The following is a 12,451-nucleotide window of genomic DNA, read 5'->3' on the forward strand; positions in this document are numbered from 1 at the left end:
GGTCCCTCTGTCCATCCTATCGGCCCGCCCCTCCGCCAGCTCCGCATCCGGCAGCCGCGCCGCGGGACCCGTGGGGCACCGCTAATCCAGCGGGAGCTCCAAGCAGTGCCCGCGGCCTCCCAACCCGCACCTAGTCCAAGGCTCCGCCCGCTGCTCCGTCGCGGCCCGCCCCCAGGTGCTATTGGCCGCGCCAGGCCGGATTCCTGCGCGCTGATTGGTCGGCATTCAGATCGCTCAGGCTGGGAACCGCGGCGGCGGCGGCGGCGAAGGGAGCCGGACCGGAAGGGTCGAAGCGCCCCGGCGCCCCTCACACCCACTGCGGCGGCGGGAGCTGCGGCGGCAGCGGGGCGGAGCGGGCGGGGCGGCCGGCCGAGCTCCCGGCAGGAGCCGCCAGCGCCGCCAGTCCGCCCTCCCTCCCTTTCCTCTGGTGCAGCGGCTGGAGGCGAGGTGAGCCCGGCAGCGAACTAGGCCCGGCGGGGGCCGCTCGGGCAGCGCCCCGCCCCGCCGGGGAGGGGCGGTGGGAGGGCCGCGCGGCCGCGGTGCCGAGGGTGTCGCGCCTGGGGACTGGGCTCTGCGGGCACCGGGCTTCGGGGGCGCGGGCGGCCGGGCCGACGCCCCTGCCTTCAGGGCTGCCGCAGGCGCCCCCGCCCGCCGGCGGGCAGCAGTCCCGGGCCGCGGGCCCGCTCCCTGGCCTGGCTTGGCCGCGCGGACCTGCAGGGTTCTGTGGGAGCCACCTCTCGGGATTCTGGGCACGCAGAGGCACCCCAAGCTGGGATGCTCACGACTGGGGGGTCTGGTTCCCGCGACCTTGGCCGTGGCACTGACCCTCGCTGTTCCTCGATTTCCCCCTCGGGAAAGCGGGGAAATGCCTGCCCTTTTGGATATGGCTGTTGTCGGGCTGTACGAAGGTGTGGGAAAGCGCCTGGGCGGGAGCCGGTGCCCGCATGAGGAGAACTGGGCGGGAGACAGCCTCCACCTGGCATGAGTGTGGCGGAAGCCCCCCCGCGCACCCGCCCAGGGTCCCCGGCCTTCGCGCTCCTCCTGCACCTCGTCATTGCTCACCCAGTGCCCAGAGCGGCCCTGCCCACCTCCCCTCCGCTCCCTTGCCCGGAGCCCCGCTCCCATGTGCCCCGCGTCCTTTCACCTGCCTGGAACACGCAGCCCCCGTTTGTTTACCTTCCGACCTTCTCACTTGCGGTCTGCGGGGCTCGCAGTTGCCTCCGGGTTCTTTGCGCAGCTGTCTGCTTCTGTCTCTTCCTCTGGTCACAAGTCTCATTTAACACAAGGCCTTCCTCGACCACCCTCTTTCATCCCTTAGTCGTTCGATCGTTATTTTGTTTCATTTTTTCCCCAGCATTCACTCTGATACTCTTTATTTGCCTATTTATATTGTCTCCCATACTAGGATGTAGCAGGTAGTTGTCTGGTTTGTCCAAAATGCTCTGCCCCCCCCCCGCCCCCCCTCCCCCCGCGAGGTGCCTAGAAGCACACAGTAAGTGCTCAAGACTTCAGTTTAGAGGATGAATGAATGAGCCTGCCTGCCTCTTGTCTTTGCTTTATCTGCTCATTTAATGGCTCCTGACTAACTTGTGAAACATGGAAGCAGATGGATGCTTGTTCTCATTTTGTGAAACATTTTAATGTCCTTGACCCCTTTATTTGGTAACATTCAGAACAAGCTGTGATATAAAAAAATCTTCCATTTGTATAATGTTTTAGCTCTAATTTCCTTTTACACATTCAGGAGACATTTACTGAATTGTGCATTATTTAGGTCAGGCTTTCTGCTCCACCTTGGGGACAGAAATACAATAGCAACAGGGTCCCTTCCTCCGGAGAGCCTGAGAATCCAGCCTTGAAGGCAGACGTGCACACACACAGTGCCAGGGCAGTGTGATGCCCGCTTCAGGGGAGGGGCTGTGCCCTGGAGACTCACAGAAGAGGACTGGGCGCCAGCGTTGGACCTCGAAGGGCCATGAGAAATTTGCCAGGATGGGAGAGGCAGAGTGGGAAAGGGCAGGGTGAAGGCAGGACCTTAGCCAGTGTGGGCTAGGGAGTCAACCTGCAGGACCAGGTGGTAAGAGAGATGGGGTGGGAACCCTGCAGAACCAGACCTCACCCAGCAATTCTTAAGAAGAATTCTGGTTCTGGCTGGGTAGCTCAGCTGGTCAGAGTGTCATCCCAATATGTCAAGTTAAGGGTTTGATCCCCGGTCAGGACACATACAGGAAGAAACCAATGATGCGTCGATAAGTAGAACAACATATTAAGGTTTCTTTCTGCCTTCCTCTCTAAAATTAATAAATAAGAAAGTAAATTTTAAAAATGATAAAAAAGTCTGAATTCTAAATTTGTTAACTCGACTCTTTGGATTTTTAAATGTTGGCAGTAGCTAATTAAAAACATTTTTTTAATACTGTGAGCCAAGCAAAATACAGACCTGATTCAGCTTGATTGCAGGATTGTGGATCTCCAGGGCAGGCAACCCAGGAGGGAAGAGATGCAGTGAGCTGGAAAGGTAGCCTGGGGCCAGGGGAGCAAGTTTGTCCAGGTACTCTCATTTCATTGTCACTGTGAGTGTCAGCTATGAAACCCATTTCTACAGAACAGGAAGTGAGGGCTCCCAGGGTCTCAGAAGTCTGCTTCATAGCAAGCAACTAGGAGGTGGAATTTGAGTCCAGGTCTCCCCTAGATTGGCAAGCCTCTCTGGGTCCCTCAGCTCTGAGTATTCTTTGGGCTTTTCATTTGTTCTGAAAGAATAATATCTGATCTAGATAATGTTTTCCTTCATTTAACCTTTTTTGTTTTCATGTTTGTTTCCTTCAGGGTTAAAAATTTTGGCATAGTATTCTCTGGAGAGCTTTGAATTTTTTTTTTAAGGATTTAATTTTCAGGATGCTAGGATTTTAAATAATAACTTGTTGACAGATTAAAATGTGTTTATTTGCTTCCCCTGAAATAATGTTAGAGGGCACACTTCAATTTGTATATTTAAAATAAACTTAATTTTCTAGATAAAGAAAAGTACCAGGTGCAGCAAGTCGTAGTGAGTAAAGCAGTTATTTTCATGATGCTTAAGGCAGAATGTTTTTTTCTCAACACTATTGTTTCCGCAGCAGGGCAGCTATTTTTGGTCTAAATATGTAGTGATATTTTATTCCTGGTTAAGAAGGTGACATTTTTACTTTTTATTTTGAGAGTAATTAAATTTGTACTGGGCCTTTTATGATTGTGTGAACTAATTTCAATATCAGTCTTTATTTCAACAGTTTATTATGAGGACTTTCAAACACACACACACACACACACACACACACACGCACACACACACACAAAACATAGTAGTATCCACCTTCAACAATTATCAACTCCTAGTCAATCTTGTGTCATCCCTAACCTCAGCTACTTACACCCTCCCTCACCCCATCATATTATTTTCAAGCAAATTCTAAATAGGTCATTTTAAGCTTGGAAAAACAATAATTTCTTAATATAACCAAATGACCAGTCAATTCAAATTTCCCATTGTCCCATGCATTTTAGTTTCTTTGATACTTTGTTTTTTGGAATCAGGATCCAGATAAGGTCCATATATTATGATTGGTTAATAGGTCTCTTCGTGTCTTTTAACCTGTAAATTCCCCCTCTGTTTCTTTTGTTTGTTTTGCTTGTAGTGTGTTTGTAAAGTGATTTGGTTATTCTGTAGCATTTCCATAGTTGGGTTTTATTGATTGCGTCTCTGCAATGTAATTTGATGTGTTTCTCTGTATCTCCCAAAAATTCATAGTTGGATCTGGAGGAGGCCTGGCCAGATGCAGGGTGCCTTCCTAGGTGGGTGCGCTCTCCTGCTGGGCTCCCTGGGGTGTCGTCAGGTGACGACACTCAGTCCTAGACCCAGTGGGTCCCTGGAGGGTGAATTATTTGGGAGGCGAGTTTGTATACCTTTTGCTCATCAAGGACTCATTTTTTACAAGAAGAACTAGGGGTCTCTGGTTTTATGTTGGCCTTTGAAGTGACACTTCAAATACTTTTAACTGATGCCTCCAATCTTCTTTAGAAAATGTTTGGGTATAAATTAGTAGTAGATACAAAAATATTGAGAAAGGGTAGTCACCATGTTAACATAAGAATTACATAGCTAAGGAAGTTTACTAAACGTTTGAAGATGAAATTCAACAAATTTGATGTTATTTAATTTGCTTTTTTGTTTGTTGTTTTTTGATCCTGTAAAATACTCCACCACCACCAACTACCACCCCAGCTAATTTTACCTTAGTAGCTTTCTTAAGCAAAGACTACATATTCTAAAATGTTTCAACACAGGTAAAAATAGATTCTAAGGATAAATGGATCACAAATGAGATAGTTATTATTTCTTCTTGAAAATGAGGCATTAATATTGACTCTTATGTGTTAAATAGGTTCTGAAATTGCTTTTAAAATAACTTATTTTTCTAAAAAAGTGTGTGTATTCCAGCAGAACTAAGACTTACTTGAGTGTGGTCGGTAGGGTAATAATATGGGTGTAATAATTTGTAGTTTAAATTTGAACATTTCACCTAAAATGTCATATGGTGTGCTTGAGTGTGATGTTGTTATGTTACAGAATTGCATGCTTATGATTTTATAATAAAAGATTTTGTAATAAAAAGGGGGCATTATTTGTGCCAGACCCTGTATATATTTCTACAGAACCGTAAGTGACTTAATTTGTTAGGCTATTTAAATATTGTGTATCTCAACTGAAGCTACTAGTTTGATTTCTGAATCTAGGCAAGAGAGTGCAGCCCAGCAATAAATCCACCAGCCCTGATTCTAGAATCAAAACCTGTTTCACTAACTTGTAACTGTACTCTCAGAAACATGCCCACTATTACATGTTGTGAAGCATATGACTTCAGAAATGCTCCTGAAGCATCATCCGCCTGCTATACCCTGGAATGAAAAGTGAATTCTGTGCATGGCCACTCATCTGTTGTGTCTTTCTCCACGGTGTTGACCAAGTATTATTCACATCCCCAGCTTTTGTACCTCCCAGATTTTAGTTCACATTTTCAGAACCCAAACATGTGTCTGGGGAGCAGTAATGGGTGTAGTAATGTCTGTGCTAATGTCAGCTGACACCGGGACAGTAGCCCGTGCCAGGCCCCGTGCCAGCTGTCCTTCGAGGCTGATTCTGCAGGTGTCCCCGTTTCACAGATGAGTGTAACCACTTGCTCAAAGTCACCCAGGTAAGTGGCAGACCCACTGCCCTCCAGCTCTGGAGTACTAATCTTTCTTTAATGTAGATATCTTTTATTGTATTATGTACTACAATTAAAATTTTTTACAGAACATATAAACTCTGATCTAGATAGCTGTTTTGATAATTATTGTAGGAAATGTACACTCTAAATGTTACATCTGTGTACTATAGTTTAGAAGAGAGTAGTACATTTTTGTCTTTTTACCTTTGACCCCTTTACCTGTTTCATTTTTAAAATTTGTTTTAAATTTTTAAAATTTTAATTATATTTTATTGATTATGCTATTAGAGTTATCCCAGTTTTTCCCCTTCCCCCCCTCCACTCAGTACCCCCCATTCCCTCAGGCAATCCTCCCACTACTGTTCATGTCCATGCGTCATACGTGTAAGTTCTTTGGCTACTTCATTTCCTACACTGTACTTGACATCCCCATAGCTATTCTGTGACTACCTATTTGTGCTTCTTAATCCCCTCACCTCTTCACCCATTCTCCTACACCCCTCTCCCATCTGGCAACCATCAAAATGCTCTTTGTATCCAGGATTCTATCTCTGTTCTTCTTGTCTTTAACCTTTGGCATTTTAATTATCGTGTGTCTTGGAGTGGGCCTCTTTGCATCCGTCTTGTTTGGGACTCTCTATGCTTCCTGGGCTTACACAGCTATTTCCTTCACCAGATTAGGGAAGTTTTCTTTCATTGTTTTTTCTCTAGGTGCACACTTCATGTGGACTGAGTACACCCTCCTCTTGTAGTTGAGCCTTGATTGCTACTGGCAGGACAATGGGAAGGATTTACCCAAACCAGTCAGCTGCAAGGACTGGCAGTGACCACTGACCACCAACCTCTGTCCTCTGTGGAGGATCAGCTGTGCAGGGGCAGGTGGTGGTGCTTTGATATGGTGTGTAGCCATTCACTGGTGCACAGGCTCTGGGGTTTCCTGGGTGGTGTAGGCCAAGGTCAGCCCCCACCTGTGTTCTGCCCAAGGCCACCCTGCATGGGCTATAAAGCAATTTGCAGATAGCTGCTACTTGAGCTGGACTTGGAGATTCTCAGGCAAAGCCCAGCTGTGACTCTCAGCTGGCTGCTGCTAGTGCTAGGCCTGGGGCCACTTTGCAAGAGGTAGAGGGCCTGGGGTCTCACTGAGGCCTACTGTTCTTGTTTGAGAGGATTTAGGGAGTTGTGAAGCATGAGCCAGGACCAGCTATTCAGATAGAAAAGCCACTGTTAACAGCTTGGGTGGGCCATAAATTGGGTGAGATGGAGCCTTAGGGGATATTGGGAAGGGGTGATATTGGGAAGGGTGGGCCATAAATTGGGTGAGATGGAGCCTTAGGGGATATTGGGAAGGGGTGAACAGTTAGCCAGATTGATGGTATCTCAGGTATGGCACCTGCCTGCCAGCTCTGTGGCTCTGCTTGGGGAGGGTTCAGAAAAGGGACAGTGGCCTCTGCCTACCTTTCTGTCTGTCCCCCAGCTCTCACCTGGATGCCAGATGCTTTAGTTCCTCCCCATATGCCACTGGTGCCTTTCAAGCTGCTTCCCTGGTGCTGGAGCTCAGAGGGAGTGAGTCCGAGTAAGTCCATGTGTGGGCTCTTTAAGGGGAACGACTTGGGACTCTAAAAGTTTCTTCCACCAGCCTAATCCTTGCTGGTTTTTACAGCCAGAAGTTATGGGACTTATCTCCCTGGCACTGGAACTCTGGGCTGGGGGCCAGGACTCCTTGCTCACAAGATATCCCTCTTGAATTTTTGTCCATCGCACGTGGATGTGGGACCAGCGCATTCTACATCTGTGCCCCTCCTACCAGTCTGGATGGATGTTATTTTTTTAATTCTGTAGTTGTCGGACTTCTATTCAACTTGATTTCTGACAGTTTCGCGTGATGGTTGGTCTATAGTTAGTTTAATTTTGATGCAGTTGTGCAAGGACGCGAGCTTGTTTACCTGTGCCTCAATCTTGATCGGATGTCCTACCTGTTTCTTCTATCTCTTAGCCCTCATCTCTGGCATGTACCAATGTTCTCTGTATCTGTAAGCTTGGATTTTTTATTTGCTAATTTCTTTTGTTTCTATATTATGCATATAAGATTATATGGTATTTGTCTTTCTGTGTCTGACTTATTTCACTTAGCACAATGTCCTTGAGGTCTGTCCATGTTGTCACAAATGGCAAGACTTCCTTCTTTTTTATGTCTGAATAGTATTCCATTGTGTAAATATACCACTGTTTCTTTATCCATTCATCCACTGATGTGTACTTTGGTTGTTTCCATGTCTTGGCTATTGTAAATCATGCTCCAGTGAATATGGGATATATATATCTTTAAATGAGTGTTTCATTTTATTTAGATAGATACCCAGAAGTGGAATTACTTCATCATAGGGTATTTCTATTTTTTTTTTTTTTTTGAGGAACCTCCATATTCTTTTCCTTAGTGGCTGGACCAGTTTGCATTTCCACTGGCAATGCAAAAGGGTTCCCTTTTCTCCATATCCTTGCCAACATTGGTTATTTCTTGTCTTTCTGATACTTGCGACTCTGACAGGTGTGATCTGATGTCCCATGGTGGTTTCGATTTGCAGTTTTTGATAATTGATGATGTTGAGTATCGTTTCACATACCTGTTGATCATCTTTACATCTGGAAAAATGTCTGTTCAGATCTTCTGCCCATTTTTAATCTGAGTGTTGGTTTTTTCTGTTGCATTTTATGAGTTCCTTATATATTTAGGATATTAGCCACTTGTCAAACACATGACTTGCAAATATTTCCTCCCATTCAGTAGGTTGCCTTTTCCATTTGTTGATGGCTTTACTGTGTAGAAGCTTTTCAATTTGATGTAGTGTCACTTGTTCCTTTTTGGTTTTGGTGTCAGGTTCAAAAATTATTTCCAAGACCTATGTCAGGGAGCTTATTGCCTATGTTTTTTTACAACATTTTTATGGTTTCAGGTCTTACATTCAAGTCTTTTATCTACTTTGAGTTAATTTTTGTGTGTGGTATAAGATAATGATTGGTTTTCATTTTTTTGCATGGGGCTGCCCAGTTTTCTCAGCACCATTTGTTGAAGAAACTGTCCTTTTCCCATTGTGTGTTCCTGGCTCCTTTGTTGTAAATTAATTGACCATATGTATGTGGATTTATTTCTGGGCTCTCTATTCTGTTCCATTGACTTATATGTCTTTTTATGATAATGCCATACTGTTTTTATTGGTTGATTTATTGATTTTCCTCACCTGAGGACATTTTTTCACTGCTTATTGAGAGAGAAGGTGGGAGTAGGGGAGGAACATCAATGTGACAGAGAAACATTGATTAGTTGTCCCTCCTGGAGACTGAGCCTGCGAGCTACTTATGTGCCCTGACCCAGGATCAAACCAGCAACCTTTAGTTTATGGGACAACGCTACAGGCAGCTGAGCCACACTGGCCAGGACACCATACTGTTTTAAATACTATAGCTTTGCAATGTATTTTAAAATCGGAGCATGATACCTCCAGCTTTGTTCTTCCTCATGACTGCTTTGGCTATTCAGGGCCTTTGGTGGTTCCATACAAATTTTAGGATTATTTGTTATATGTCCATGAAAAATGCCATTGGAATTTTTATAGGGATTGCATTGAATCTGTAGATTGCTTTGGGTAGTATGGATATTACTTAACAATACTGATTCTTCCAATTCATGAATATGGAATATCTTTTCATTTTTTTGTGTCATCTTTCATTTCTTTCATTAATGTAATACATACTATAGGTATTTAACCTTTTTGGTTAAATTTATTCCTAGGTATTTTATTCTTTTTGATGTGGTTATAAATGGGGTTGTTTTGTTAATTTCTCTTTCTGGTAGTTCATTATTACTGTATATGAAAACAACAGATTTTTATGTATCGATTTTGTATCCTCCAACAGTGCTGAATTTGTTTTTTAGTTATAACAGTTTTTTTGGAGGAATCCACCTCTGACTTCAGAATCCTGATCTGAAGCACTGTGTCATGCTGCCTTACCCATTTATTCACTCTGTTTTGCTTTTAATAAATGCTCACTGGGCACCCATTAGCATAGTCAGTAGGGGACTGAAAAATGAATCAGACACATTTTCTCCCCTCAAGGAGCTCACAGAGTAGAAGTAGACTTGCAATTCAGTGTCAGATTCACATTGGTGGTGCTGGACACAGTCCAAAGGGAAGGCTGGAGGGGAGAACTTGTAGGAGGAGGTACTTGCACAAGATTGTGAAGGAGGATGAAGATTGGCCAGAACAAAGTGGTAGGGAATCATTTCAGGCTGATGGAACAGCTCAGGCAGGGGCCTGAAGGTGCACAACAGGCAGCTAGTCTGCTGGTCCATGTAGTTTGATACCGGTCGAGAGAGGGCCAAAGGGCCTGTGGACTCCTCTGCTGTGCTAAGGATTAGAATTTTGTTTTTAAGGTCAGTATTGAGGGAACTTAAATGAAGAGCACTGTGACCACTGCATATTTTTAACAAATCTGTTTTTTCTTTTTTTATTCCTTGTCTTGAAATGTAGAGTCACCAGAAATTGCAAAAAAAAAAAAAATAGTGCAGAGAGGTCCCTTCACCCAGTTTCCCCCATGGTTGTATATTTACACAACAAGATGAACACCAAAGCCAGGAAAGTGGCATTGGCACAGTGAGCGCTTACAGTCCCATTCCTGCATTCCACGTGGAGATTTGTGTAACCACACCACAGTCAACACACAGAGCAATTTCATCACCCAAAGGTTCCCCTTGTGCTGCCCCTTTGCAACCACACTGCCCTCTTCCCTGCCTCCCCCACCCCTCACCCCTGGCAACTGCTAATCTATTCTACGGCTCTACTTTTGTCATTTCGAGAATGTTGTATAAATGGAATCATATAGTATGGATCTTTTGTGATTGGATTTTTTCGCTAAGTATGGATAGCCCTTAAGATCCACCCAAGTTGTTGCGTCCTTCAGAAGTTTGCAATGACGCTCCACCATTCATTCACCCACACACATACGGACATCTGGATGATGTCCAGTCTGAGCAATTGCAAATGCAGCTGCTGTGAGCATTTGTGCACAGGTTTTTGTATGGACAGATTTGTCTATCTAAATGGTGTATGTAGTGTTTTGGGCACTGTTATATTTTTACTAAGAATAAAAATAGGGCCCTAGCTGGTGTGGCTCAGTGGATTGAATGCCGGCCTGCGAAGCAAAGGGTCACTGGTTCGATTCCCAGTCGGGGCACATGCCTGGGTTGCATGCCAGGTCCCCAGTTGGGAGGGGCAGTGTGAGGCAACCACACAATGATGTTTCTCTCCTTCCCTTCCCTTCTCTAAAAAATAAATAAAAATCTAAAAAAAAGAATAAAAGTAGGAAAAAAAGAATAATTTGATTAAAATGTTAGCAATTATTGAAACAGGGTTATCGAGGAAATTTGCCTTCAATCACAACAGCTAATTTAAATATTGCATGTCCTGGGTGTTCTGAAGGCTCAGTGCCATCAAAGGTTTAACCGAGCCTTTGAGTGACTGAGTCATCTTCAGCAACAGAAATGGAGTGAAGCCAACAGGATGAAAGGTGACACCCTGTGTCTCTCAGCCTGGTTCAGACAGGTCCTCGGGCACATCGCTCTACTTTCTAACCACAGTTGGAAATATGAGAGCAGTGTGCTGGAAAGAGCACGAGTGAGTGTTGCAGTAGAGGCCCCACGGCCCTCCAGCTCTCAGTCCGTGCCCTCACCTGCAGAGTGGGGTGGTGCTGCGCACCTCCCACGCCGTGCAGGGAGCATTTCAACTGCTGGCCAGGAGCTGGCCCACCCCCTGTGCCAGCCCATCCTCCCCGTGGAGGTCAGAGTGGCCACTCTGCAGCTTTTCATTTGTAAGTGTTTGTTTAATTATTTTTTCTTTTATGTGAAATATGTTCATGGCTACCAAAAAAAAAAACAAAAACCCAGGAAGTTATAATGGGAAGAGTGAAAGTCTCGTTCCCACTGTGTCTGTGCACTTGCTGGCATGTGGTGTGTGGGTGCACACATGTATTTCTCCACAGACTGATACTTTGTGTGCTCTTCTTTAACTTACCTTATTTCTTTTACGTGTTTTAGACATCGTTTCTTATCTGTACCTGAATTTCCTCCATTGTTTTTAATGGCTTTATTTTACTTTTATGCCATAATTTGTTTAGTCTTTCCAAGTGTACATATTAGGTTATTTCTGATATTTTGTCTGTCACAAGAAATGCTGCAAACATCCTTGCACAAACATCTTTGAATATTTGTATACATATTTGTTGAATACCTGTGCAGAATTGTAGTTGCCAGGTTAAAAGTCATATGCATTTGAAATTTTCATTAGATATTACCTATTTTCCTTCCAAAAAAATCTTTTACCAACTTATACTTCTCACTGGCATTTATAAAAGTATCAGAATCTTCATGCCTGGGTTGACACTGTGAACAAACTTGCTTTCAGATCTTGCCTCCTCCAGGAGGCCTTCCTGTACATCCACCTCTCACTCACACCTCCATCCACTTGTTTACACTACTCTGCTGGGCTCCTGCCATGAGCCTGTCAGGACCTGAGGGCACTTTAGATGTGGTATGATAGCTACATGAGGGAAGGGACTTTCTGGTTGGTGCTCACTCCCAACAGCCCCCACCTCTTGCTTGGCACCCAAGAGGCCTTTGGGAAATGTGCATTGAGAAAACTCAGTGAGTAGAGCTGATGTTCCCATGAGACTGGGACTGTATGTTCTGCAAGCTTTAGTTAGAGCAATTTTTTTAATTTGTAAAAAGTAGCCAGAGATTCAATATTATGTTGATAGTACCTAAAGTGCTTATACTCAGAAGAATATTAGAGCTGGAGAGTTTTTTTTTTTAGAATAGCATTTCTTACTCTAGGTTCTAAGCAGGTAGCAATGTCTCTCCCCACCAGTATGTATTTATAGACTGGGTAGAGTTTACTCCTCTAGTTGGAGGGGATTCTACAAGAGTCCCCAGTCTTAGAGAAATAGAGATTTGGGATGAGAGCATGTTATTCAATAAGCATTCAGGAAGCAGCATGGAAAGTGGGAAGGCCATAGGCGGGGGCCAGAGCCTTCAGCAAAGGCCATGCTAACTCCTTCCCTCTGGGCATCTGCTTATAGCACTCAGGTCTGGAGAGACCCAGGAGCAGGGCATGTCCCCAAGCCTTTGTCAGTGGATCATCTGTGGGCCTTGGACA

The 12,451-nt window shown here is 44.8% G+C and overlaps 1 protein-coding gene across 3 annotated transcripts in view; it reads left to right on the plus strand.

Moving 5' to 3' along the window:
- Window positions 1-220: 220 nt before the first annotated feature.
- MAPK9 (mitogen-activated protein kinase 9) overlaps window positions 221-12,451 on the plus strand; it is a 48,299-nt gene continuing 36,068 nt past the window's right edge. Inside the window, exon 1 of one of the 3 annotated variants that reach the window (XM_045820830.1) lies at window positions 221-447. The gene's annotated coding sequence lies outside the window, so the exon portion shown is untranslated. The remainder of the gene's footprint in view (window positions 448-12,451) is intronic. The other 2 variants (XM_045820838.1, XM_045820823.1) reach the window with 2 other exon arrangements.

The sequence above is a fragment of the Phyllostomus hastatus genome, unplaced genomic scaffold, assembly GCF_019186645.2.
Source record: "Phyllostomus hastatus isolate PE091 unplaced genomic scaffold, TTU_PhHast_1.1 phas_contig_150, whole genome shotgun sequence".
Taxonomy (NCBI): domain Eukaryota; kingdom Metazoa; phylum Chordata; class Mammalia; order Chiroptera; family Phyllostomidae; genus Phyllostomus; species Phyllostomus hastatus.